At 35.3% G+C, this 13650-nt stretch overlaps 1 long non-coding RNA gene across 2 annotated transcripts in view; it reads left to right on the forward strand.

Annotated features, from left to right (window-relative positions):
- LOC110261200 overlaps positions 1–13650 on the forward strand; it is a 173901-nt gene that overhangs the window by 75350 nt on the left and 84901 nt on the right. Inside the window, exons 3-4 of one of the 2 annotated variants that reach the window (XR_002345102.1) lie at positions 1719–1800; positions 7793–7860. This is a non-coding gene — a long non-coding RNA (uncharacterized LOC110261200). The remainder of the gene's footprint in view (positions 1–1718; positions 1801–7792; positions 7861–13650) is intronic. The other variant, XR_002345101.1, reaches the window with a different exon arrangement.

The following is a 13650-nucleotide window of genomic DNA, read 5'->3' on the forward strand; positions in this document are numbered from 1 at the left end:
TTTCATCATGTTAAGTATATCATGCCACTCCCTTCAGGCCTGCAGAGTTTCTGCTGAAAAATCGGCCAGTAAACTTATTAGGGTTCCCTTGTATGTTACTTGTTTCTTTTCCCTAGCTGCTTTCAAGATTTTCTCTTTGTCTTTAATTTTGGTTAGTTTGATTAATATGTGTCTCGTGTATTCCTCCTTGAGCTTATTTTATATGGAACTCGTTGTACTTCCTGGATTTGAGTGAGTGGTTCCTTTTGCATGTGAGGGAAATTTTCAGTTATTATCTCTTGGAATATTTTTTCTGTCCCCTTCTCTCTCTCTTCTTCTGGCACCCCTATAATAGGGATGTTGGTGCATTTAACATTGTCCCAGAGTTCTCTGAGACTCTCTTCATTTGTTTTCAATCTTTTTTCTCTTTTCTGTTCTGTATCCACAATTTCTACTAATTTGTCCTCCACCTTGCTTATTCGTTCTTCTGCCTCCTGTATTCTGCTGTTAGCTGCTTCTAGTGAATTTTTTATTTCCATTATTGTATTTTGCATCTCTTCTTGTTTAAGTTTTATATCTTGTATCACTTTGTCAGTGATTCCTGTAAGTTATCCATCTTTGCCTCCAGTGTATTTCCAATGTTTTGCATCATCTTCAGCATCGACAATCTAAAGTCTTTTTCCTGGAGGCTGAGAATCTCCTGATCACTTAGCTGATTTTCTAGGGTTTTTCCTTTCTCCCTCATCTGAGTTATAGTTCTCTGTCTTTTCATATTTATAGGTTTTTGGTGTGGTGACCTTTTTACAGATAATAGAGTTGTAGCATCTCTAAATTCTGTTGTCTGCCCCCTTTGTGGCTGAAGTCAGTGTGGGGGATTGCTGTAGGCTTCCTGATGGGGGGTGCTGATGCCTGCCCACTGGTAGGTGGAGCTGATTCTATTCCCTCTATTGGGTGGGGCTTAGTCTCTGGATGGGATTAGAGGCAGTTGTGTGCCTGAGGGGTCTTTAGGTAGCCTGTTTACTGAGGTGTGGGGCTGTGATCACACCTGGATTGTTGTTTGCCCTGGGGCTTCTCAGCACTGACTATCAGGTGGGGCCAGATTTTCCCAAAATGGCCACCTCCAGAGACAGGCAAGCTGCTGAATATTTCCGAGAGCTTTGCTTTCAATGTCCATCCCTCACAAGAAGCCATATTCACCCCTCTTTTCCGAGGATGTCCTCCAAGAACTGCAGTCAGGTTTGACCCAGATCCCTAAGGAGACCTTGCTCTGCCCTGGGACCCAGTGCACATGTAAGTCCATGTGTGCCTTTTAAGAATGGGGTCTCCATTTCCCCCAGTCCTGTAGAGCTCCTGTGTACAAGCCCCACTGGCCTCCAATGCCAGATACTCCAGGGGCTCTTTCCCCCAGTGCCAGGTCGCTGCACATGAGGGTTTGATGTGTGGCTCAGAACTCTCACTCCTGTAGGTGAGTCTCTGTGAACCAGTTAGTTTTCAGCCTGTGGATCTTCCCACCCCAGAGGTAGGGGGTTGTTTATATCATGCAATTGACCCACCTACCTCTTGATGTGGCCTCCTCTTTTTCTTCTGAAGTAGGGTATCTTTTTTAAGGTTTCTGGTCCATTTGGGTGGAGATTGCTCAGCCTTTAGTTGTGAATTTTGTTGTTTTTAGGAGAGAAGTTGAGCTCCAGTCCTTCTATTCTGCCATATTAATCCTCTCTCCCATCCCTTATTTCTTGAAGGCTGTTGTATGAGAGACTCATTGGCCTATTTTCTGAAGTGTTGAAGCCTCATCCTTCTCAGGAAGAGCATCCAGATCCTCAGGTGGGTCCTTTCATGTCATGGCTGCTGGCTCTGAATCCAGTGTCCTTAGCACCTTCCTTCAGTGGCCACATCCCAGAGACCTCTCTCCTTTTTCTTGATTTAAGTAATTTTTAAATTTTGCATCACAGTAGCTTGTTGAGATTTCATGTTTTCTTTGATTAATTTTCATCAATTATATTTTATAAAAAAATCAACCATGTTTATTTATTTATTTGTCTGTGTTTTTTTGTTGTTGTTTTTTTGTTTTTTGCCTTTTTTAGGGCCACTTCCTGTGGGATATGGGAGTTCCCAGGCTAGGGGTCTAATCAGAGCTGTAGTCACCAGCCAACACCAGAGCTGCAGCAATGTGGGATCCAAGCCACATCTTTGACCTATACCACAGCTCACGGCAACACCAAACCTTTAACCCACTGAGCAAGGACAGGGATCATACCCACAACCTCATGGTTCCTAGTCAGATTCCTTAACCACTGCACCATGATGGGAACTCCCATTTTTATTTTTGATTTTAAAGTTTGTTATCAAAATGATAAAAAGACTTTTATATAGAATATATGTTTTATTTTATGTCTGTGGATACCTCACTATTAGTATATCTGACAGTGTATATCTGACACTTTTTCTCTTTTTTTTCTAGTAAACTAACCAGTTTAATATTTTATGATTTAATTTTTAAAACTTTAAGTCTACTTAGTACTAATACATTTTTTCTTTTCCCTTGCATTTATTTTTACATTTTGTTTATTTCCTTTCTTCTCTTTTCTCTGTTTATTTTTATTCTCTTTCCTATCTTTCCAAATTTACATCCTAATCAATTTATTTTCATTAATTCTTTTAGTGATAATAGTTTAAGACCATTTGTATTCCTCTGAGAAATTTTCAGCAGTATTTGATTGTATCTGATCTTCATCATCAATCCTTTGTAGCTACAATTACCCCCCCAATCCCATGCCCACCATTAGTCTCAGGACATTCAAGAAGTTTTGCAATGGCAATACCACCCATGAAGAAAAATCAGAATCTCCAAACAGGGTGCATTGGAATGTGATATGCACTGAATTTGAATCCAATTATCATATGAGTCATTTCACAAACTGGATGAGATGATGGAAATAGAGGGAGAATGCACAGAATTCATTATCTTCAGTGTTATTATAAGTTAAATATAAAACAATTGAAAATAATTTAATTTTGAATTTGAATCTCAAAATGAGTAAGCAGAGAGAGTTTACATAAATTTTGATGGACACTAACCTTTAGTACTTAACATTAGGGTTATCAATAAAGTTTTCTCCACTTGATAATTTTATTGCCCATCTTAGAGATTTATAACTTCTTCTATTCTTATGTTGAGAAATGCTTCAGGTATGACCCATGTATTCCCCTGAACCACTGGTTTTTAGCATATTTTTAACTTGAAAATGGCACAGTAAAATGGCAACACATTGAAAACTAGTATATAAAGGATGGCAGAATAATATATATTTCAGAAATTGAATGGATGGATTGGGGTAAGGAAACAAAATTCTAAGGGCCTAAAGGAGAGTTGCTAGTGAAAGCAGAAAAAACAAGAACAAAAACAAAAAAACCAAAACAGTGTTAAAAAAAAAAAAAGAAAAAGATGCCAGTTTTTATGTTAAGCAACAACCAAAACATGAGTTAGTGTCTACCTGTTTTTTTAACCCTTGTAGAGATAATTAACAAATATGTCTCTCTCTATAGGAACACTCTTTTCATCCCCTGACCAGCAGGTAACTCTAATTCCATAGATACAGGTCTAATTCCTTCTCCCTGGCAAAAGAGCTTACTGGAAAAACTACACTTCAGTCTTTCTTTTTCAATTACATCTACCTACTCCCAACAGGCTTCACCCAAACAAGTCCAAGGATTCTAAACAAGATGTTTTCCTTTTGAACATATTCAATTTGGCTCAGCCTCCTGGTAGGGCACTTCCAGTGTAATTCAATATAATTCTGGAATAAAATCAAATGATCTATGTGTCCTTTTTTACTATGAGAAAATTTCTAATATCATAAGGCAAATTTCTGATTTAAATGGGATTCACATTTAAAAATTATGTATACACTATAAAGCACAACAGATAAGAGATTCCTGTACACATTTAATTTATCCACTAAATAGAAATAACAGAAAATTGAGGCAGTATAAGATGAGACCATCTCTCATTTGTATTTATTAGTGAAATAAAACTGTATGTCATTATCGCAGGCTGGGTGAGCTAAAACTCTATATTGATAATCTGGGTATGCACATGATGATTTTAAAATAATAGAAAATAGTGACCCATTAATAAGTATATTTTAAATAATTCATGATATTATATTAAAATTTTCATGGTTTTCTTGCCTTTAGTAGTTCAGAGGATTATTTACAGACCATAGTAAAAAGGTCTAATTTAAGTCACATAGTCTTACTATGTAATGCTTTGTTGCAAACTGTGCTGGGCTACTGATCCATACTTCATTCACTTCATTCCATACTTCATTTGTATGTGAGTCAGAGGCAAATGAATTTATTATTGTAAACAAGAGCCAACAGATCTACCAAATTTCTGGGTTACAAGTACAGTCAAATCATTTGAGGTCAAGCAAAAGAATGGTATCTTTGGAATTCAGCAGATCATATCAGTATTTCCTATGTTCTTCTTGATTAGAATATTATAAAATATACATAATAAAATACATCGACACAGATATAGTATTTTTATTGAATTGTTGACAAAATATCAAAGATGAATTATTTTAGTGATGTCTAATTTACCACTGTAATTAATACTATTTACATGTACAATAGTTGATTTTTGTGTAAAGCAGTCTACTCCCTCCTCTTTGCTTACAATCTCTGTAATGAACAAGACATTGAAATAAAAGATCTGTGTGTTCTATTGTTCTGTATGTCTAATTTGGTACAAGTACCACACTGTTTTGATTACTGTGGTTTTGTAATATTGCTTGAAGTCTGGAAGAGTTATGCCTCCTCCTTGGTTTTGTTCCTCAGGATTGCTTTGGCAATTCTGGGTCTTTTGTGGTTCCATATAAATGTTTGGATTGTTTGTTCTAGTTCTGTGAAAAATGTCATGGGTAATTTGATAGGGATTGCATTGAATCTGTAGATTGCTTTGGGTAGGATGGCCATTTTTACAATATTAACTTTTCCAATCCATGAACATAGAATGTCTTTCCATATCTTTACATCTTCTTTAATTTCCTTGATTAATGTTTTAGAGTTCTCAGCAGGCATGTAAGTCCTTTACCTCTATGGTCAGGTGTATTCCCAGGTATTTGATTTTTTGGGGTGCAATTTTATTTTATTTTAATTTTTTTTTTTTTTTTTGTCTTTTTGCTATTTCTTGGGCCGCTCCCGCAGCATATGGAGGTTCCCAGGCTAGGGGTCCAATCGGAGCTGTAGCTGCCAGCCTACGCCAGAGCCACAGCAACACAGGATCCGAGCCACGTCTGCAACCTACACTAGAGCTCACGGCAATGACGGATCATTAACCCACTGAGCAAGGGCAGGGATCGAACCCGCAACCTCATGGTTCCTAGTCGGATTCGTTAAATAAAAAAATATAGCGTGTTTTAAAATTGCACCCCCCCAAAATTAAATACCTAGGAATAAATCTGACCAAGGAGGTAAAAGACTTATATGCTGAGAACTATGAAACATTAATCAAGGAAACTAAAGAGGATGCAAAGAAATGGAAAGATATTCCACGCTCCTGGGTTGGAAAAATTAATATAATTCAAACAGCCATACTACCCAATGCAATCAACAGATTCAATGCATTCCACAGATTCAATGCAATCCCTATCAAATTACCCATGACATTTTTCACAGAACTAGAGCAAACAACCCAAAAATTTATATGGAACCACAAAAGACCCAGAATTGCCAAAGCAATCCTGAGAAACAAAATCAAGTAGGAGGCATAACTCTCCCAGACTTCAGGCAATATTACAAACCTATAGAAATCAAGACAGTGTGGAATTCATACCAAAACACACATACTGACCAATGGAACAGAAGAGACAACCCAGAAATAAACTTAGACACCAATGGTCAATTAATCTTCAGAAAAGGAGGTAAGAATAAAAAATGGAGAAAATGACAGCCTTTTCAGCAAGTGGTGTTAGGAAACCTGGACAGCCACATGTAAATCAATGAAACTGGAACACATCCACACACCATGCACAAAAATAAACTGGCAATGGCTTAAAGACTTAAACATAAGACAAGACACCATCCAAACTCCTGGAAGAGAACATAGGCAAAACATTCTCTGACATCAACCATACAAAAGTTTTCTTAGGTCAGTCTCTCAAGGTAACAGAAGAAAGAGCAAAAATAAACCAATGGGACCTAATCGAACCAACAAGCTTTTTCACAGCGAAGGAAACTATTAAAAAAAACAAAAAGACAACTTACAGAATGGGAGAAAACAGTTTGAAATGATGCAACAGACAAGGGCTTAATCTCTAAAATATACAAACAACTTATACAACTCAACAGATTAAAAAAACCAACATCCGAAGTGTAAAAAGGGCAAAAGACCTGAATAGACTCTTCTCCAAAGAAGATATACAGAGGCCAACAAGTACATGAAAAAATGCTCAACATCACTGATTTATTAGAGAAATGCAAATCAAAACTGCTATGAGGTACCACCTCACAACTGTCAGAATGGCTGTCATTAATAAGTCCACAAATAACAAATGCTGGAGAGGGTGTGGAGAAAAGGGAACCCTCCTTTACTCTTGGTGGGAATGTAAATTGGTTCAATCACTATGGAAAACAGTATGGAGGTACCTCACAATACTAAATATAGAACTACCACATGACCCAACAATCCCACTCCTGTACATATATCTGGACAAAGCTTTCCTTGAAAAAATACATCCTCCCGTATGTTTATAGCAGCCCTATTCACAATAGTCAAGACGTGGAACAACCTAAATATCCTTTGACAGATGAATGGATTACGAAGTGCTATATATACACTATGGAATACTACTCAGACATAAAAAATAATGCATTTGCAGCAACATGGATGGAAATATTTTTATTTAAATGTTTGGCAAAACTCATCAGTGAAACTAGCTGGTCCTGGAGTTTTCTCTATTGGAAGTGCTTTAATTACTATTCAATCTCCTTCTTCATTTTTGGTGTGTTCAGATTTTCCATTTCTTCATAATTCAGACTTGGTAAGATTTATATTTCTAGAAATATATCCATTTCTTCAAAGTTGTACAACTTTTTGGCATATAGTTGTCCATAGCAATCTCTTATATTCCTTTTTCTGTGGTATCCATTGTAAATATTTCCACTTTCATTTCTGATTTTATTATTTGAGTTGTCTCTCTTTACATTTTACTATAAAGATTTGTCAATTTCACTTGTTTCCATTAACCAGCTTTGTTTTATTGATCTTTTCTATTCTTTTTCCAGTCTTTCCTTTTTTAAAAAAAGTCTGCTCTGATCTTTGCTTTTTCCTTCTTTCTACTTAATTTGTGCTTAGTTTTATTCTCCTTTTTCTTGTTCATTGATGTGTAAAGTTCAGTCGATTATTTGAAATCTTTCTGTTTTCTCAATATAGGCATTTACAGTTAAAAATATCCCCCTTAATAAAAGTTTTTATTGCTTCTGATAGGTTATGGTAGGCTTTGTTTCCATGTTTGTTTATCTCAAGACAATTTTTTTATTTCCCTTTTGATTCTTTTTTGAGCCATTGTTTTTCAGAATATGTTATTTAATCTTAACTTATTTGTGAATTTTTCAGTTTTCCTCTTATTATTGATTTCTAGTTAATAAGATCTACATCCTTTTTATGTTTTCTATTTTAAGGTCTGACTACTCTTTCCCTAGTCATTTGGTTCACAATTAAATATTCTAGATGAGACAAGCAAGAAGTTTGTCTCTTTGGCATTTTGTCCCACACAGCTGAGGAAATTCATCCACACACTTTTACTTGCAGGAGAAATTGCAGGCCAAGGAGGTTTCTCTTGGCACTGATCTGGACCTCCTTAGGTATAAATTATGCAGGTAAAGTAAAATTATTTTTCTTACCCCAATCAAAGCATCTAATCTCGATTGTGTGTGTGTGTGTGTTTAAGATCATCCATGGCATATGGACATTTCCAGGCTAGGAGTCAAATCAGAGCTGTAGCCACTGGCCTATGCCAGAGCCACAGCAACACCAAATCTGAGCCATGTCTGTGACCTACACTGCTGCTCAAGGCAATGTCAGATCCTTAAACCACTGAGCGAGGTCAGGGATTGAACCTGTATCCTCATGGATGCTAGTAAGTTTTGTTATCACTGAGCCATGATGGGAACTCCTAATCTCAATCTTTAAAGCACCTTTCTTTCTTTCCTTCCTTCCTTCTTTCTTTATTGCTTTCTTTTTCTTTTTTTCCCCTTTCCTCCAAATGTATGCTAGCTAAACTTTTTTCTGTTGAAATCCTAGAATTCAATAACTGCACTCTTGTAAATGTTTCATTATCAAAATGAGGAAAAAGTGGTAGAAAACTGTTTTTCCACAATGAGAACATCAGTTTCTCCCATACAATACTTCTTCATGGAAAGAAAGAGTGTAGGTGTAAGAGAACACATGACTTTTTATTGTGATATCTGAACACAAGTTGGACTATGTATATAGTACTTTGGTGCAATGTCTCTCTCTCCTCCCTTTTCTCACATTATCTCTGTCACTGAGATGACTTTATCCTACAAAATTTATGTTCAGGAACTTGAGATGAGCAAAGCAATACACACATGTGATGAATGGGTATTTAACTCACTGCACTTTTGCTATAATGTTAATAGCTGAAAAAATGAGGGTTACATTTCTCTAGAAAAGTGGAATCTAATTAGAATTTTTCATCATAAATTAATAACTGAAAAGAACTACTATCTAAAATCAGACATTTAGTCATTGTTATGAGAAGATTGTGAAAAGTTGCCTCTTCATCCTTCTCAATATCTCTCTGATTATGTGTTATTAGAGGCATTCTGTGCATGTGGATAATGTTGACTCTAATATCAGTACTTGTAATTGATTTAAAAATCATTTTTTTATTTGAAAGATATTTCGGAAGCACATTTTGCTTCTTTAGTGTTTTCTGATCTGTGTTGAGAGAGGACCTGTTAGATAATCCTAGAGATATGAGTAATCCCTGATTGCTTTAGAAACAATTTACACATGATTTTACCTCATATATGTACAAAGTGCTCTATTAACAGAACACCTGTTATCACATTTCAGTTCTGTCAGAATATACATTTTTTAGCTAGTCTACAATTTTATCTTAATCAAAACACCGTTGAGAAACCTCTGACTCTTCCTGTTCACTAAAACTCTTTCAGGTGGCCCATTGAATGGCATATCATTTAGTCAACAGATTCCCTTGCCTGTTCTCATTTGCAAAGGACAATCCTAAGCCATGAGGTGCGATACTGTCAGAAAAAGGAAATTCAACAGCATATACATTCTGATTGCCATTTGTCATCCAATTGTTGGGACATATTTTAAAGAAGCTAAATCAACTTCATATACATGGGTCAAGTACATGAAGTCATACGAAATACTCATTTTTTATTAACTGGTGGGATTTTATATAGCTATGTTCTTCAGAGTCAGCAACTGAACTGTACCATCATAGTAAGAGTTCTGAACTGTATATACAAGCAGCCTAGTTTTAAGTTGAAGACACGTGTGTATATAGCCATGCTCTTTTATTAATAATTTTAATTAAAATGTGAAAAATAAAATACTGTTATTTTAAAAGATCTTTTTAATTTTGTATTAATATTTCCAGTCTTTGTTTTCTTCTTTAATATCTGAGAAAATTAAAATAAAGTGATGAGTCAAAGACAATAAGAAAAATAGTAGCTCATCTGTAACAAATTCCTATTTAGTTTGTTTGATCTTTGTGTCTTTCCCAGTCAATCCTATTTAATTTAACTTGACATGTTTCCTTGCTATTCTCTACTTCCTATTATTGATTCATAAATAATACATACAGATTTATATTTCTAACTATAAACTGCTTTTGCATTCTTCATAGTGCCTAGCATAGAGCTTAGTGAACTGTATGCTATCACATATTTGTCACATGAATTTTTTCTTGAAAAACCTGATAAGTAATTGGAGATCTAATTGGAATCCCATGAGAATTCATGCTTCATATTCTTTCTACTTGCTCTCAAGACACGAAGATTGAGATTAGATCCACTGCTTACCTCTAAGGACCCAGTTATTGTCTCCTGACCATTTATCTTTACCTTGCCCACCTAATGATAATTCATGATTTTATGAATTCTATGCAACTTGCAGCCTATATGAGTATCTGAAAAATTTTATACAGCTATATTGTAATGTCCTACCAACTCTATCTTGACATTTGATTTTTTTTTTTCTAGAACACTGGGGTAACTTTCATTACTAATCTTATGAGTTTTAAAAGTTTCATTATAAAGTGAATCCACAGAAATTTGAAGATCATTAGTTATATCTTCAGGGGATAACTATGGTCACCTAGGAAAACCTCGTAAAGTTGTCATAAAATGATACCTAAGACACTATAAATGACTTATGAAAAAGAAATACTGCCAAGAAGGAATACCTTTGGTAGCTAAGGGTATAAAACATACTGTGTTTAGGAAAGAAGTGCTTAATGAAAGCACAGACATAAACTGTAGTGCTCCTTCCTAAACTGGAGTGGCACTATTAAAACCTGAAATAAAAAGGGTGGATCATTGGCAGACCAAGCATGATGGCAGAGGGGATTTCATCAGCTTCTTGGAATGGGTTCATTTTCCTTTTTATGGTTTTTATAAATAGGGTAATCTTGGAACAAAAAACATCCATTCCATCTTTTCAGTCTCTACAACAAAATCTGTTAATTCAAGTCCCAATGATTTTTTGATGATATATATTTAATTATTATCTTTCCAAGCCCTTCTGCTGTCCCTTTGCCAAAATTCTTCCTCTTCCATCACCTACATGTACAAAGCCATCTCAACAGGTAAGCATAGTAGTCTCATTGCTCTTTTTTGACTCTGCTACTGTCCACCAGGACAAAAAACAAAAAAACAAAAAACCAAAAAAAAAAACCTTAGGTATACTGTCCCTCCCTCAGCAGCAGCCTCAGCTTCCCACACTTCTACACTATAGTCCAAGACTGAGCCATTTAGCCCTTTCCTCTGTTCACCTTACCTAACTCCCTTTCCTTTGAAAACCTTTCTTTTTGCTTTTCTATTCTTTTCTTGACATTTATACCTCCTTCTTCACAAGATTGTCTGCATCACCTTTTTTTCCAGCTTAAAAAAACTACTGGAAATGGTGGGTGGTATTGATTCAAAGACCAAAGTCCATACACTATATATTTGGGTGATACAGCACAGTGCTAACAATTTGGTGAGCTTAATAGGGGACAAAATATAAGACTTTGTGTAATTGATACCTTATTTGAGACATAATTTTCTCCTTTTGAAAGGAGAACATTCCAGAGAGTTAGTATTAACAGCAATGAGAGAAAATTAGTAAGTAATAGCTTATGTGCTATGGTCTGTGGAAGGTTTCAGGATGCAATAGACCAGGGCTGGAGTGTGTGTATTTAGAGAATAAAGAACACATGATAAAACATTTTTAGAAGACTTTTGTTAGATGAGGATGTATTTTTCAACTAATGTATTATTTTCTTCCTCCAAAAAGTAAGGATTTTTGCATTCTGTTCTAATATTAAGTGATGTTCCTTAGGACATAGAAAGGGCGGGGTGGGAAGAAGAAAGAGGAGGGGAAAAGTTTATCTATCTATCTATCTATCTATCTATCTATCTATCATCTATCTATCATCATCATCATCATCTATTTATCTATCATCATTAGGGAGAAAGGTACGTCATCCCAGAAAGGGGAAACAGAGCAAGTTTCAGAATTTTAGAGAGAGTTCTATAATTGCTTGCTAGAGTGTATGCAGAACAGAGATCTGCCTGCCTCCTGCCCTGCCAAAAAAGGGTACCTTTTTTTTTTGCGTTTGAAATATTAACAAAGAACCAACTCTAAACTCCCACATTTCATAGATGAGTGTGTTTTGTAAACCTAGATAAGTAGAAAGTGGCAATGTACTAAGTAAAGAATGAACTCAGAGAATTGCAAAGTTGACTGACAATTCCCTATAATTATTATGTTAAGCAATATTTCCAGATCAACACAGGTATCCCAGGGAGCACGAAACTATTGATACCCAACCAGAGTAATACAAGGAGAAAATCTATTGGACTAGATCTACTAGGCCAAATAATTTCCTGATGTTTTGGTAAGGATTGATACATGCTACTACTTGAAATATTCACCCTATCTGATACAACTTACTATATTTTTACTTAAATTAACTTCATAGTAATTTGCATAGCCATTTAATTGTTGTTAAAATACCAACATGAATACAATTGTTACATGATAAAATGCTGAAAGATAGAATGCCCACAGAATGTTTCATTAAAATATATGAACTTAGTGCATCTTATTTAACAATAGTAAAGCAAACATACTAAGGAGGCTGTCCAAAGGAGCTTTCCCAGAATGGCAGCTTAACGTGGGCAATAACTCTCTTACTGTTCTGCTCATGACCAACATATAAATTTGATAGTTGACACATTTATATTAAGCATGTTGGTTATACCTATAATTTTAAAGTATTTATACAACAGCTACTTTACTTGTTGTCTTCATAAAAACCAAAGGAGATTAAAGATAATTTGAAATATGATTATGCATTTTTCTTAATATAATAGATCACAGGGCTAATTACAATTAGTTCGAGTTTTGTGCAAACTCTGGGGTACCAGGAAGATAGGTTGACCTGATACGACAAAACTAAAATAGTGTTGGGGTCAACAATGATTAAAACTGCTAAACTAAGCAGAATCTGGAACTTTTCTAACTCCACAGTTATTTTCTCTACCATGCCTTCCAGGTGCTATGCAGTGACCCGATATCACTGACACCAAGAAGTTAGGATCATGAGGATCATGAACGTTAGAGTGGGATAAGATATTGGAGCTCTAATCTACTGGTTTACAACTTGTATTTCTCAGAGAATATCTTGTACTCAAACTATTTCTTGGAAAATGTCTTTCCTGATTCTCATACAGGAACAGCAAAAAAATGTAGAGGTAGCTAGGTTTTTCCTTTGTTTTCAAAAGTAAGTAAGAATAATTTTATCTTTAGGTATTTTATATAATAAATTACTAAATTATTTATAAGAATATCCTAAAATATTTTGGAAAACCAATGATGTAGTGCAGCATGCCAAATCCATCATCCTTTTGCATAATTCTGGCTTTTAGTTAGTGAGAAAGCAGATTAAAATTTTAATTGATACTACAAAGAGGACTCTTTTTTTAATATTTTTTTATTATAGTTGATTTACAGTGTTCTGTCAATTTCTGCTGCACAGCAAAGTGACCCAGTCATAAATAGATATATATACACATGTATCCTTTTTATCATATTACACTTCATCATGTTTCATCACAAGTGACTAGATATAGTTCACAGGATCTCATTGCTTATTCACTTCAAATGCAATAGTTTGCATCTACTAACCCCCAAATCCCAGTCCGTCCCACTCCCTCTCCTCCCCCTTGGAAACCATGGGTCTGTTCTCCATGTCCATGAGTTTATTTCCTTTCTATAGACAGGTTCATTTGTGCCATGTATTAGAATCCAGATATAAGTGACATCATATGGTATTTATTTGTCTTTCTCTTTCTGACTTTGTTCACTTAGTATGATAGTCTCTAGTTCCATCCATGTTGCTGCAAAAG

This window comes from Sus scrofa, chromosome 6, assembly GCF_000003025.6.
Source record: "Sus scrofa isolate TJ Tabasco breed Duroc chromosome 6, Sscrofa11.1, whole genome shotgun sequence".
NCBI classification, from domain to species: domain Eukaryota; kingdom Metazoa; phylum Chordata; class Mammalia; order Artiodactyla; family Suidae; genus Sus; species Sus scrofa.